The sequence below is a fragment of the Bos taurus genome, chromosome 13 (assembly GCF_002263795.3).
Source record: "Bos taurus isolate L1 Dominette 01449 registration number 42190680 breed Hereford chromosome 13, ARS-UCD2.0, whole genome shotgun sequence".
Lineage (NCBI taxonomy): Eukaryota > Metazoa > Chordata > Mammalia > Artiodactyla > Bovidae > Bos > Bos taurus.
The window spans coordinates 56,830,838-56,846,335 of record NC_037340.1 but is presented as its reverse complement, the minus strand read 5'-3'; the positions used below and the strand labels follow the sequence as shown (position 1 = coordinate 56,846,335).

Sequence of the window (15,498 nt, the reverse complement as noted above, 5' to 3'; positions counted from 1 at the left end):
TGCATCCACTTTCCAGGTGAACCATTCATTCATTCACACACTTATCCACATCTGTTGGGGACCTACTATGTACCAGGCTTCATGCGAGGTCGTGGGATGATGGGGGTAAGCAAGCAGGAGACAGTTCTGCCCACAGGGGACTCATAGTCTAGAGGGAGAGATGGGCACTGAACAAGAAATGTCAGATGGGAGTGTGTGCAGAAGCCAGGGTCTGATGGGCACTTAGCAGGGAGGCTTGACCTAGCCTGGGGTGGGGGTGGGAACAGAGGTGTTTTCCCCCAGGGGCCCTCCAGGCTCCTCTGTCCATGGAATTTTCCAGGCAAGAATATTGGAACAGGTTGCCATTTCCTTCTCCAGGGGATCTTCCCAGCCCAGAGACTGAACCCACATCTCTTGCATCTCCTGCATTGCAAGTGGATTCCTTACCACTAGTGCCACCTGGGAAGCCTTTTTTGTATAGTGGGGTTGAAAACACCAACAAACAGGGCCACAGAAAGAATCCCATAATGCTTGAAAGTGCTCAACACGTAGTCAGTCTGGTTTCTGTTTTTAGTTTTAATGAAGGAATTCCATATAAGGAGTCTATTTCATATTTCACCAAATATATCAACTGAGAGTGTCCATAATTACGTGATGCTTGTTGAGACATCCACATTTCTCTTACATGTGAATTACTGACAGGTGCTTGAGGTTCTTCCTTTCCTATGCTCAGGAGAGAAAAACCCCATTTCATTGTAAACTCTTTTTTTTTATTTATTAAGGAAATACTTGATTTGGGAGCTTGGGTAGTTGATGGATAAATATGGGGTTGGACAAAACGTTTGTTCGAGTTTTTCGTAAGATGTTAGAGAAAAACTCAAATGAACACTTTGGTTAACCCAGTAATAAGCAGATAGATAAGAAAAAACAGTAAGCTACCCCATAAAAAGAAGACAAGGAAGTGAAAAAAAATCCCCTAAAGGAGTGATAATGCTAAAGGACTTTGCATTTTGAGGGAGATCAGAAGCATAGCTGTCGGTTCCTTCATGCATGCACACTCAGTCGATTAGTCATGTCCGACTCTTTGTGACCCCATGGACTGTAGCTCTCCAGGCTGCTTTGTCCGTGGGATTCTCCAGGCAACAATACTGGAGTGGGTTGCCATTTCCTTCTCCAGGGGATCTTCCTAATCCAGGGATCGAACCCGAGTCTCCTATGTCTCCTGCAGTGCAGGCAGGTTCTTTACCACTGTGTATCTCTTCAGTGTCCTTCAGTTCTTGGCTTCATTGCCACACCCTTAGAAGGGTTCTTCCTCCAGAACTAAACTCAAACAGCCAGTGCTCTGTCTAGCCCCACCTGTTCTCAACCTCCATGTGACACTGTCCTCCAGTCCCCCTTCTTGTCTCATAGCCCTTTCCTGGCACAGTTTTCTCACTGACCCAGCCTGGAACCCAGGACCGTGTGGGGTCTCACTTTCCATTAACCTTCCCTTTCTTGGTCCTAGGGATCTGGCTTCTCATTAGTGGCAGAAATCACAGCCATGCTTTGGCTATTTCCCCAACCTTGACCAAGGTCAAAGGGCTGCTTGCCCATCCTCTTGTATATCCTGGTGTCAAAAATTATGAAGACCTTGATTCAAGTCTCACAAGCATCACTTACTGAAAGCACCAGACATCTTCTGCCAACTGTCTGGCTGCCAAGACGCCATCTTTCACAAGTCAGCTCCCGGAATCTGACCTCCCCTGTGAAACCTTCTGCCCTGATTCATCAGAGGACAGTGAATGTCCTTCTGTTGACCATCATAGCCTGGGTGTAGACTTCTTCTGGCCACTTTCACGTTCTCAACCCTCATACTTGCATTGTGTGCTTGCTCTCATCTTCCACCCTGAGAGTATAACATGCTTACTCTGCACCTGGTTCACTTTGTTTTATTTTCTTTTGTCATCGCATGAAAGGATTCATTTCAAGTAGTTGAAATTGGAGTTTAGTTTCCAAAATTGCAGGCATAAGCAGGGTTTCAATGGAATACTCACTTTAGTGAAATTTACTTAACTGGCCCTCCTCCTGTTGGATAATTTCAGTGCTTCAAAATCTTCAGCCTGATTACTAATAAAACTGTGTAGCCCTCACACATGTGGTGTTCTCTGTATTTAGGGCCCTTTCTTCAGGATAGATTCTGAGACATGGGTTAAAGGAGTTCAGTGTTCTGTACCTCTTGAAAAATAATACAGAATTGCCATTCTGGAGGGTTGCGTTGATCTACAGTGCTTCTAGAAATACACAAAGGTGTTTGATTTCTCTGCTTCCCCTGGAGGATTGGAAAATGAGATAGAAGATCAGCTGGGGATGAGGAGAGAGCCTGTAAGTGCTTAGTGTCCAGTTGAAGTCAAATAAAATGAATTTGCCAGGGAGCATGGTTTTGGTCTTTTTCTCCATTCAACTTGGAAGCAGAAATGAGAAAGAGAAAAAAAAAACAAAACAGAAGGCAGGGGCAAGGAGGGTGTGGTGGAGGTCAGGGGAGTGAGACAGTCTTGGGTGCTGGCAGGACATCCTGGCCATGGGGCCCCAGGTTGAATCGGATGGAAGCAATACTTGGGAGGGGCTGGCTGAGGGGCCAAGAGCAGGAATGAGAACCTTGTGGACTTGAAATCTCTATAGATGGAAGGATGGGTGATTCAGGTGGAGGTGAGACATGGGAGCTTCACATGTTCAGTAGGGGGGCAGATCTCTGGGGAAAGCCATCCTATGTTGGCCATGGTCATGGTGACTGGAGGTGGGGTTTGTATTGGGAACATCAAGGATTCATGACGCCAGGGGCTGGACTGGTCCTCACATGGGCATCGGAGCTGTTTGGGTGATGGTTGGGAGGATCCTGAAGCCATCTGCTGGGCACTGATGCCCCTGCGGGAGTGTTCAGGATGAGGGTGAGGATGGGTGGAAGTTAGGACTCATGGAGCTGCATGTCTTGAGCTTCCAGGAAGGAGGGATGTTCAACACAGGTTGGTGGGAAGGTGGGGTGACCTGGGCAGAGGATCACAAAGATGCATTCAGTCCACTGGGGCTCCAGACCCCAGGGCCAAGGGAGCATCTCCACTGTGAGAGGAGAAGGAAATTGGTTAGAGTTCAAGCTTGAAAGTTAAATGGATCTGCTCTAGGCTGTTTGTCAGTGGTAGTTTGGGGGTCCTTAGGGACTTCTTAGGGACTTCTCAGTGGCACTAGTGGTAAAGAACCTGTCTGCCAGTGTAGGAGAGGTAAGAGACATGGGTTCGATCCTTGGGTCAGGAAGATCCCCTGAAGGAGGGCATGGCAACCCACTCCAGTATTCTTACCTGGAGAATCCCATGGACAGAGGAGCCTGAAGGGGTTCAGTCTATGGGATCACAAAGAGTTGGACATGACTGAAGTGAACTCAGCATGTAGTGTGCACTTAGGGCCCAGTAAAAAGAGCAAAAGGTGGCTCAGCAGAGCAAACGTGGTGGGAGAGAGCCTGTTCTGGCTGGATGAATCCAGCCCTCTTGGTCACAGAGGGATGGTAGGAGCGATTCTCTGACCTTCCCCTCTATCCTGAAGGTCAGATAGATACCAATCTCATAACAACTCAGTGGGTCACCTGTCTGTGGGGTTTAGTCTCGGACACCAGAGGATGTGGGAGTGCAGTGCTGGCCACGCTGCCAAGCAACTGTGCAGAACTTCATTATCAGCTGCAGAGTCCCTGTGAGTCTGACCAAGAGCGTGTGCTTGGAGAGTGAGCTTTGCATGAGTCAGTCAGACCCTGCTATTGCTTCAGAGTCAGGGTTGTCTGCTTAATTAACAGCTGGAAATGACCAGCGGCTTCTGCTGAGTCGGCCGCAAGAGGAGTGTTAGGCTCTTGGCTAAGTCCAAGTGGGGCTTGTTAGTTTTGTGGAAGTGGTATAGCCCCTTGCTTCCAGTCCCCCATCAAAGATATACATCCTCCCTTTTCGTGGAGGATCCTTCTTCCATATGAGACTGGGTTCTCTCAAAGTCAGGTCCTTCCTGAAAATGATGGAGAGATGGACAATTCAGTTGAGCAGTGGAAGCTTAAGCGTTGTTAGAAGACACATGTCTTCAAATTCTGCCTCTCTCATTGTCTCACTGTGTGAGTTCAGCCTGGTGGCTGAAACTCTCTGAGCCTCACTTCCTGCATCTGTAAAATGGGGACAGAGGCTGTCTCTACCTGCTGGGGCTGCAGGCGGAACATTTCATTCGCTCTCCTCTCCTCACCAGAGAAGGTCAAAAGTAAGAAACAGTTCCCCCTGAGCTGTGATGTGTTCCCCTCTCTCTCTTAAGCGTGGGTTGAAAGCCACAAGGTGTAGAGGCTGCCCCGGGACATGACCCACCTCTGCTCCTCTCTGAATCTAGTGGAAAGGATAGAACCCTGAGGTCCAGGCAGCCTGGGGGCCATGTTTAGCCTGTAGATGTAGTTGTTTGGGGTTTCCCAGGTGATGCTAGTGGTAAAGAACCCACCTGCCAATGCAGGAGATATGAGATGTGGATTTGATCTCTGGGTGGGGAAGACCCCCTGGAGGAGGGTGTAGCAACCCATCCCAGTATTCTTATCTGGAAAGTCCCATGGACAGAGGAGCCTGGTGGGCTACAGTCCCTGGGGTTGCAAAGAGTCAGAGACGGCTGAGCGAACGAGCACGCACTCACTCAAATCTTTTTAGTTGGCACAACTGGGAGGGAAGTCCTGTTGGCCTCTAGAGGGTAGAGACCAGAGGTGCTGTTCAGCATACTGCAGTGTGCGAGACTGCCCCCACTGCAGATAATCGCTCGGCCACAGCGTCTGCAAGGAAGTCCTGTCCTGGAGCCACGACACGGGGGTGCTCCCCCAGCTCTGCTTCCTCATGTGGCCTTGACCTGTTGCCTCTCTGAGCCTCAGTTTCCCATCTCTGATTTGGGGATGATAGAAGTGTCCATCCTTGTGGGCATGTGGGCTGTAAAGGAAGTAATCTGTGTGCAGACACATTCCCAGTCGTCCAGGACTGGAGCTCTGGTTTTCAGAGAGGTGGCAGTCTTCTAGCCCCCTGCTGCATGTTAACCATAACCTTGGGCTCGTCACATGCCCTCCCTGAGCCTCAGTGTACCCACCTGGATATCACAGAGAATGATAGTATACCCTTCTAGGATGTGAGATAAAACAGGACTCTGTTGCTACCTGGCAGATGGGGGATGAAAATAAGTGTGAGCATCCTGTGGTCCTGGCCTCCCCAGGCATAGCCGGGCCCTTTGTGCAGCTTCCACCTCTCTCTCTGCCCCACATCCCTGTTCTTTGTCCACAAGGCAGGTAAACCCACCCCGACTCCACATCCCTGTTCCTCATCCACGAGGTGGGTAAACCCACCCTGACCCCACTCTCCAGGAGGATTCAGGAATTCTGCTGTGCCTGGCCTTTGGTGAGTGGACAGTAAAGGGGTTTCTGGGGGAGAAGTAGGTGTGGCTTAGGCTAGGCTGCTGTTGATGGGGAGGTAGGGATGGAATTGAGAGAGACCCTGGAGGGTAGAGCCCAGAAAGTTGCCAATGAGTCGATCAAGGGGTCTGTTCCAGAATTGGGAGGTATCTGAGGACAGGAGGGCACCTCATTTCACTCATGTCTCCTCATCGTCTGAATCAATACGGTTGGTGGATTTAAGTCAGCTTGGAGCTATTGGGGCATCCCTCTGGGACGATCGTGATTCATCTGTCATCTCTCGCTTGATTTAGGATCATTGTGATCAGATCAGATCAGATCAGATCAGTCGCTCAGTCGTGTCCGACTCTTTGCGACCCCATGAATCACAGCACACCAGGCCTCCCTGTCTAAGACTCGGTTGGGGTCTCTCTCCCCACCTGAGCCTCTTTGGGTCTCAGTTTCCCTATCTGTACAAGGGGGATGGAGTACCTCCCTCAACAGCCTCTGAGAGGACTCAGTAAGACCTGGTACAGGGAGCCCCAGCAGCGGTGATGGGCTCCCTAGTACAGACGGGAGGGCGTGACTATGGATCATCCTCCTGAGAGCTGGTCCCAGGGGGCTGCATACCTCCTGGGAGCCCTGCACTGGGCTAAGCGGCATTTCTGTGGTTAACCCCGTCTAGCTCGGTGACTTGGCCTGGGGACTACCTTGAGTTCTCATTTTCTGCTCACAGCTAGGTCTGGGGCCCAGCATGTGGCCAGTGCTCGGCTGACTTGGGGGCTCACGGGAGCAGGCCTTGGATCTGACCTTATTTGGTGCTCCCTTGGGACTACCCCTGAGCTGGACAGTGACTTGTGGCCCCTTGATGTTGTGCCCTCAGTGCTGCAGTGGTCCAGGTCCACTTCAGAGAGAGGTGGTTTCTGTGCCTGGCCCCCCGCCCCCCCGACCAGCTCCTAACGTGTGGCCTGGGAGCAGCTTATTCTACCTGTCCAAGCCTGAGTTTCCCCACCAGACAGAGGGGTCACAGAAGGGCCTGCCTTGGGATCATCAACAGTGAGGGTGAGACCAGGCCTGGCTACCCAGTGAACTGTAAACTGTTTATATGCTATCCTCTGCCTTCGGCCAAGATTCTAGTCCTCGGTTTTCTCGATGCTGAAAAGGGGCAGAAATCAGCTGCCCCTCAATTGTAAGAGCCTCAGGCTGGCTCCTCAGTGCCCAAGGTCTCCTCCCCACGTCTCCCAGCAGGAGAACAGAAAGGTATCATTAGCAGGGCCAGGCCTCTTTTCTGAAAGGCAGAAGCAATGTATCTGTGTCTGCTGGAATTAGAGGTTTTCAGACAGATACTGGAAGGGGTTGCCATTTCCTTCTCCAGGGGATCTTCCCCACCTAGGGATTGAACCCCGGTGTTCTGCCTGGTAGGTAGATTTCTTTAACTGAGCCACCTGGGAAGCTCTCAAATGTGGAGTAACTCCCCAAAAGTGTTCCGTGTTCACGTTCAGTGCGTTCACTACAGGGCTGTGGGAGGGGCCTGACTCCCCTCTGGGCCCTGCTCTTGGGGTTGCCCTCCTCCCTTGTTTCCCCTCCCCTCCCCGCCCCCCAGCTCCTACGCAGTGAACCTTTATTGCACTTTGCTCACCTGATCTCAGCTCACCTCACTACAGCCCTGGGAGGTGTACACTGGGGTAAACCCCAGCAACAGTGTGGTGGATGCAGAACTCGCACCTGGGTCAGCTTCACTCCAGAATCCAGCCCTCATCCCCGGGTTTATCTCCATCCTCAGGAAGGATCTGGGCCCCTCTGGGTGCAGTGAGGCTGACCCAAGAGCAGGACCTTCGCTAATCAGTTCCTGGCCCTAGACTGAGTGCTGGACAGCCTGTTACCCCACTTTGCAGATGAGAGCACCAAGGCTCAGCACAGTCGCTCTCCTAAGTCCACACTGTTGTGAGGTGGTGGGACAGGATCCAGACCCACAGCTGCCATTCTCTGGAGCAGAAATGTCAGCCAGGGGCAGTTCTGTCCCCCAGGGGATATCACAGTGGCTGGAGAGTCGTCAGAACTGGGGTTGGGGGCTCCTGGCATCTCGTGGAGCATGAGAATCAGGAGACCAAACATCCTATGATACTCCGGCCCACAGTGGAGAAGGGTGTGGCCCCTGATGTCGACAGACAGTGCTGAGGCCCAGTAACCCTGTTCTGGGTCCTCCTCGCTGGGCGGAGCCCCTGAGCCAGTCACACAGGTACAGACAGAATAGATATTGGGCCTTCACGTGCGCCCCTTACCTATCTGCTGCCCATCCCAGGCCTGGGATAGAAGGTGCAGAGGGGTCCTGCCCTCAGCATCCTTGGACTGAGGTTGGAGGTCAGAGTCCTGTTCTCCCACTCTGGTCCCTCTGGGCTTGGCTCCAGGCTGCCTCCTGACCTAAGACTGCAGCGGCTGCCTCTTGGCTGTGCGCAGCCAGGGCGCCCTCTCCCCAAGGTCAGCGAGAGCAGTGGGGGGTGGGGAGAGCACCCCTGTAACTGATTGACCGTGCCTGAGGCCAGGAGCAGTGGCTGGAGCAGTACAGTTTAGGGGCTTGCTTCAGATTCTGGCCAGCGCCGGCCGGGCAGTCTCCTGACAGTGCCGGGGGGACAAGCCGTGGGGACCAAGCAGAGCAAGAGGGACTGGTCCCGGCTGGTTCTCAGCCCTGGGCCGTGCTCCTCACCCCACCCCCGGCTGCACTCCTGCAATGTCTATATTTAAAAATGTTTTACGGATAATAATGGTGTTCAGCCCCCAAAGGCAGACGGGAGCGTCCTGACAATTGCAGTGCTGCTCCGGGTTGGAGGTTTTTTCGGGGAACTGAGCTAGTCCTGAACGCTGCAGGGCTGTTTGCCAGCCACTCCCTCGAAGGGAGGTTTGGGGAGACGGGGATCTGGGCGCCAGCGGGGAGGCAGAGTTTCCTGGGAGGATGAGGGCCTTAATTCCCTACCATTCTTTGACCATAAGGTGAGTAGGATTCCCCAGACACCACCACGGGAGGGAGGGCAGTGGGTGTCTTTCTTTGGGGGGAGGCCTCTTAAAGGCAGACTTTGCAAATGAGAACAGCAGCAGGCCCAGTCAAAGGGGGAAGAGTTCCCCTCCCCACCCCCACCCTCCAACCTTTTGAATCAAATGGTCAAATTGGAAGCCTAGGGTGAGGGGTGGGTGTGCCCTGCTCCCCACAGATAGGTCATTTTTATGCATCTTATGCTTCTGGTGGGTCAGGCCAGAATTAGCCAGCTGTCCTGCCCTCCAGCCACAGAGACCAGAAAAAGAGTCTATTGTTGCCACAGCAATGCTATTTTAACCTATTACTTCTGGGCTAAAAATAAAAATTTCACCTGGATGCCTTTTCATCTCCAACTTGTAAGATAATTTCCAGGAAATAATAGATTGAAATCGATATGCATTTTGACTGCACCGGGTCCTCTTCTACAGCCGGGTTTTGTCGAAATTCAAAGTAGGGGAAGTTCCCAACCATGGAGGTTTAAAGCTTCGTTTAGCATCTGGAAAAAAATGTTGCACCCGCAGAAGTCATTATCCCTTGGAATCTCCTCCACAGAATCACTGCTTGGGAGGTGGGGGATGGGGAGGAGCCTGCTTTTCTGTGAGTTTGCACTGAGCACCATTTTTGTACTGGGGGGTTCAGAAAAATGGCTTGCCAGTGAGGTTAGTTGTCTGGAGTTGGGGCCAAAGAGGGAGATGGGAAGGCTAGTTCTCAGTGTTAATGTGGGTCGTGGGAAGTTTTTGGAAGCAAAGGTGGCTCCCGATCATCATTCCCTACTGTCTTTCTAAACAGCAAGTTTTTGGGCCCGGAGGGAAATGGTGATATAGACCCTAAATTCTTCAGGAGAGGGTGGTTCTCTGAATGCCAAATCCTATCCCCCAAATGCTTGCTTTTTTTCTTAGCTGGGCATGTGGTGGAGGTGGGGGGCACATGGGGAGAGGGTGTGGGGTAAAGATGGTAATGTAGCAGTCCTTTTGTGGGATGTCTTTGGCATGTTATATTGTGAGGATGAATTACAGATTTATGCAAATTCATAATGATGGTAACCACTTACAGAAATCTAAGCATAACACATCATAAAAAAAACCCAAAGCACCATGCTTGAAGTTCATTCAGAAATCATTAAGGGTACATGGTTTGATTAAGCAGAGAAAGGGAACAGTTGTCCTGGAGCAATCATTTTAGCTGTCACCTCGGTGTGACTCTCCAAGAAGCGAACATTCCCGGAAAAGCAGACACGCTGCAAAACTGCTGCTGTTTAATTTCACAACTTTTTCCAGGCGAGCTAACAGAAGAAGCTCTCATGACAATGTACTATTTCCTTACCATAAATGACCTTCTCTCCAGAGCCATACCCATGGGCAGCTTGCAGTTTGAGTTCTCTGTCTACATGGAATAGATTTAGACTTTTTTCCCTTGGTTATTATTATTATTATTTGGTATTAACTCTTTGGTTGCCAAGCAATTGAGCCCTGAGTCTTTGCGATCGATTTCACAGCCTATGACTTACAGGATTGTTAATTACATTGTTGTTATTACATAAGGCGATAGTTTTGCTTGTGGGGTGACTGTTCATACCTTGCACACACAGAACGTTCTATTTTTAAACTATAAAATATCATCGTTGGAGCAACCTGCTCACTCCTGCCTCCCTTGGAGTCCTCCCCTTTGCACCCATGTAGCTGTGGGCATGAGGGTACGTGGCATATGGACAGGCCTCTGTCCGGGGCCTCCAAGGACCTGAGGCGTGGCCAGAGGATGTTTTTCTTTCTGGTCCTGGAGTTGATGAACCAGAACCCTTTCTGCTCAGCCTGGTGGTGCTATTTTTAGCTCTCTTTCTTCACTGCATCTTGACATAATTTGACATGTCACAGCTGAACCCCATCTACTTGCAGAGCTTAGTATGTTTTGCAGTCTGTTTTTTTGTGGGGCAGGAATAGTCTTTGCCTGATCATATCACATTGTTATTACTTAGGCAGGAGGTTAAGGTATTACCCATTTACTTCTAAAGATACATGCAAAATAAAATCTAACCAATTATTTTATTTCTTTGTTAATTTCCCAGCCGACACAGTGAGTACCAGAGGGGAGGAAGTATTCTTTGAGATGTTAGCTCAGAGAGCAGGGAGCAGTGGTTCAGAGTTTGTGAACCTGCATCCGAATTCCCCAGAGAGGGGGCAGGGCTTGTCACACCAGCCATTGCAGCCCCACCTGCAGAGTTTCTGATTCAGCGGCTCTGGGGCAGGTCTGGGGTGACTGCAAGGGTTTCCGTTTCTAGTGCGTTCCCAGGTGATGCTGCTGGTCAGAGCCACTCTTAGAACCACTGCTGTAGAATCACAGTGAAGGTCAGGGAGTAATTAGAGTGGGGAGAAGAGGCCTGGTTTTAGAACCATTTTAGAAAATGTTCAGACAGCAGAGTGGGTGATTTCTCTTGGTTTGTATCCTGTCTACATGGATGAAGATGAACTCAGTTGAAAAAGAAATGCCAAGTTTAGAGAAAATTTTTATTTGATAAAGGGGCTGAGTATTACATGATCCAGGGAATTGGTTCGATGTGACATTACTTTAGGGCAGCAGTCCCCAACCCTTTTGGCACCAGGGACTGATTTCATGGAAGGCAATTTCTCCACACACCAGATTGAGGGGATGGTTTTCAGATGATTCGAGAGCATTACGTTTATTGCGCACTTTACTTCTATTATTACATCAACTCCACCTCAGATCATTGGGCATTAGATCCTGGAGGTTGGGAACCCTTGCTTTAGGGGGCTGAAGACGGAACTGTTTAGAAGTGAAGTGTCACGATTTTAGAAAACTTACTTCTAAGATGGTTGAACAGGGCCCATGGTCTATAAGAGACGTATGTGTGTAGGAATATATGAAATACATAGAGCAAGATATTAACTGTTGCTGAACCTGGAGGGTGTTTGTTACATACTCTTACCACTTTTCTGCAAGAGCAAAAAAATCATATTAACACATTGGGAACCATAGTAGGACTGAGGGTTCCTTAGTCTTTTCTTGCACGTGCACCACGGTGGGTTTAGAGCTCAGTTGCTGTGGATGTGTCAGGCATGTGTGTGCACACACATGCAGCTCTGTTGTCACAGTTAGTCCCTAGGACACCATTGCTCCCCTGGTTTGTTTCTCTTCCGGGCTGTCTTACTGGCGCTGGTATAAATGTCCTTCCTGAGCTCGGCTCAGAGATGTTGATTCTGCCCTGACATATAAATTCCTACTGCAGTTGTGCCCCTGTGGTTTAACCCTGATTGTTAACAGGAGAATTCCATATGCTCAGGGCCTGTGACACTGTGGGGAAAAGCTCCTAGAAGCTGACTGGGGACAAAGAGATGGGTGGAATTAGCAATAGCTGGAGAAAGTTCCAGAACAGAAGGGAGCATGCAGTGAAGGCTGCAGGGTGCTGACCACGGGCCCCGGGGGGGCGGGGTCACTGCCCCCTGATCCTGAGGATTGTCTGCTTCCTCCCTTCCTCGAGCTCCCTTCTGTCCTTGTTTCTCTCCTCCTTTCCCCCACATGGCTCCTGATCCAAATAAGTAGCACAATAGGAATCCAGAATTGTTCAGTTTCACCATGGTAAACAAACAGCTCACCTGTGACTTCCTGGCAGCACCCTCGGGGAGCACACATCACATGCCAGCCCTTTGCACATCCCGCCTTATCCTCACCAGGGCCTGGGAGGATGGTCCTACCATTGCTGCCATTTCACAGATGGGCAAACTGAGGTTTCAAAGCTTAAGGAAGTTGCCCTCATCCTGATCATGAGCCCATTGACCCCAAACACACAATCTTCCCCAACAGTGTGGTGGAGAGAGCAGAGCAGGGTGAGGGGGTCTTCTAGTGTGTTCTGGCCTCTCCTGCCCACCCTCAGGCCTGGCTACTCACTCCCTCCAGGCAGGGTGACTGAGTGCTAAGCCTCTGGGCTTGGAGGCAAACTGCCCAGGGCTGCGTCCCCAGCAAGTAATTCATGTGAACCTCTGAACAGGAGTGGTAGACAGACACCGTGTTGCTCAAGTGCTCAGTCTTTTCCGACTCTGTGACCCCATGGACTGCAGCACACCAGGCTTCCCTGTTCTTCACTGTCTCACGGAGTTTGCTCAAACTTACATCCATTGAGTCGGTGATGCCATCCAACCGTCTCATCCTCTGTTGTCCCCTCCTTCTCCTGCCTTCAATCTTTTCCAGCATCAGGGTCTTCAGTCTTTCCCAGCATCAGGGTCTTTTCCAATTAGTCATCTCTTCACATCCAGTGACCAAAGTATTGGAGCTTCAGCTTCAGCATCAGTCCTTTCAGTGAATATTCAGGGTTGATTTCCTTTAGGATTGACTGGTTTGATCTGCTTACTGTCTAAGGGACTCTCAAGACTCTCCTCCAGCACCACGGTTCAAAAGCATCAGTTCTTTGGCACTCAGTCTTCTTTATGGTCCAACTTCCACATTTGTACATGACTGCTGGAAAAACCATAGCTTTGATTAGACAGACCTTTGTGGGCAAAGTGATGTCTCTGCTTTTTAAAACAATATAAAAAGGCAAAAAGGTAGAGACCATAGGCCCATTCAGCTGAAAATATTTGCTATCTGGCCTATTGCAAAAAGTTTGCTGACCTGTGATTTTTCCTATGAGGTCGCTCTCTGGGTGGAGGTCAGACACACACACAGACTCACACACACTCAAAGGATATGCAGCAAGATGTAACAATTTTGGAGTCTCAGTGGTGTATATGTAATTGTCCATTTTACTATTTTTCTCTACCTTTTGCTATATTCAAAAAAATGGTAAAACATTTTGATAACTGCAATAGTAATGACCCCCAGTTCTCTGGAGGAATGCCACAGGGCTGTCTCCTAAGTTGTGAACCATCAATATTTGCCTTAACAACCTGGCAGGTTAACAATTGGGTAGATGATGGAATTGATAAAAGCATTCGCGGTGTGACTAAGCGTCAAACTGTCAAACACACATCTCAACAGGCCACTTGGGAGGCTGAGCCAACATGGAGAAGTTTAATGTTGATAAACTTCAAGTCCCCAGTTGGATTCACAAAGCCCAGGTGCCACTAGGAACAGACACGGATAGGAATCAGGTCTCTTCGTTGAGCTGAGCTGCTGTCTGTCACCCTAGAGTGTGGGCACTGTTCTGGCTGTGGGGACGTCAGTGAGCAGAGCAGGCATGTTAGCTGGTCCTGGGGCCTGGCGTCCAATGGGGAGATCAGCAGCAGCTGGTACCCATCATCAGTAGGGAATCACCCTGCCTGCAAGGGGAGGGAGGCCAGGGGGAGGGAGGTCAGGGGGAGGGAAGCCAACCTGCGGCACAGCTGAGCGTTTGAATGGAGCATCAGGGTGGGCCTCACTGAGGAGGTGACACTGGAGCCAGCACTAGAAGGAAGGGAGGAGATGAGCCATCAGATGAGGGGGGAGAGGCTTCAGGGGAAAGGCCCCCAGTGGGAGCCCCTGGAGGGTCAGGGAGCAGCAGGAGAGAGCTGGACAGGTTGTGGGAGGGGGCTACCAGGAATTTGGGTTTTGCACCCAGTATGGCAGGAGCCATTGGAGGGTTTAAAACCCAGAGACTAGAGACTGGACATAGGATTTCGGGGAACCCCAGGCCCCTGAGTGAGGGCAGGCAGGTGTCAGGGTGGCACACCAATTTAGAGGTCACTGAGGTGGTCCAGGCCGAGATGGTGGTGACTGAGTACTGTGGGGGCAGTGGGCACAGGTAGAGGGGCAGCCAATAGGATCAATCGGGAGACGGATCAGGAAGAGGGGGACAGTGCCGACTGATGGTGACCCTCGGGTTTTGTCCTGAGAATCAGAAGGATGCAGTTCCCTTCCTGGCCTGGGAGGGGACAGCTCGGGAAGGAGCAGGCTGTGGGGAAAGAGAAGTTCACTTGAGGCATGAGTGGGACACCACGTGGACACGGCAAGTGGCGCCTGGTGGCCTGAGCCGGCATCCAGCAAAGGGCTGAGCGGCGGCTCTACATCACAGATGTGGCAGACAGACAGACACCGTGTGCTCTGATGCGCCCTCCTCAACCCACACATCTGCCACCTTTAGTGACTTTGCTGAATATTTTCTTTTAATTTTTATTAAAAGAAAGTGTGTTTTTACCTAAAACCCACTTTAAAATGAAATCTTTTGCTGCGACTTCAAGTGGAAAACCAGTATCACTTGCTTTTGATAAAAGTTAACCATAAAAGTTAAACAATGAATATAAAATAACATTTAGTTAGACATGGTCTCCCTTTGGGGCTTCTCAGGTGGTGCTAGTGGTAAAGAACCCACCTGCCAATGCAGGAGGCATGAGAGATGTGGGTTTGATCCCTGGAGGAGGCCATGGCAACCCATTCCAGTATTCTTGCCTGGAGAGTCCCACGGACAGAGGAGCCTAGTGGGCTACTGTCCATAGGGTCACAAAGAGTTGGACACAACTGAAATGACTTAGCACACACATTCATGGTCTCCCACTAAGGTTTCTGACCCAAGGGACCCTCTCTGCTTGTTAAAACACCAAGATCTGCAAGGGTCTGGGGGAGTCAGCATCATCTTAGCACGAAACTAAGGTTCTCCCTTAATGTTGTCTGGAAGCGTAGAGGATAATTGAAAAGGGACTAACTTCTGTGACTTTGCCTCAGGTCCCTGAGCCCCTAAAACCACCTTATCACCCTCATATCTGTGCCTGGATCTTGCTGAGCTGAGCAGCTGATAAATGGAGATTGTATATAGTAATGGAGCTTGGGGTCCACCTTGACCCTCTGCTCAAGGTTGAGTTCCCTTGAGACGCTATGTTTTCTAAAGGACTTTGGCAGACTGGAATTTGCAAGAATACTGAGAAGGACTGTGGCTGTTTATCAACAGGCTTGGGAGATAATAATCCTAAAAAAGAGGGTGGGACTTGTCAGTCCTGGTTGCAGAAGGTGGCCCGGGACATGCAGTGGTGGGGGTAGTACAGCAGACAGCTTTCCATTCCCTTAGAGCACACGCTTTCACTGTGAGAATCCTCATTGGCGTTCGTGTTTTTAAATTAAATCATCCGCTTCCTGACTCATCTCTTTCTTCTGCGGTTTTTCT

At 50.3% G+C, this 15,498-nt stretch overlaps 1 protein-coding gene across 5 annotated transcripts in view; it reads left to right on the top strand.

Moving 5' to 3' along the window:
- The window catches only part of PHACTR3 (phosphatase and actin regulator 3), a 206,116-nt gene that overhangs the window by 55,361 nt on the left and 135,257 nt on the right, over positions 1 to 15,498 (top strand). The window contains exon 1 of one of the 5 annotated variants that reach the window (XM_059892577.1): positions 8,271 to 8,374. The exons of the other annotated variants lie outside the window; for them this stretch is intronic. The gene's annotated coding sequence lies outside the window, so the exon portion shown is untranslated. Of the gene's footprint in view, positions 1 to 8,270; positions 8,375 to 15,498 lie in introns of those variants that run through there. 5 annotated transcript variants of the gene reach the window in all.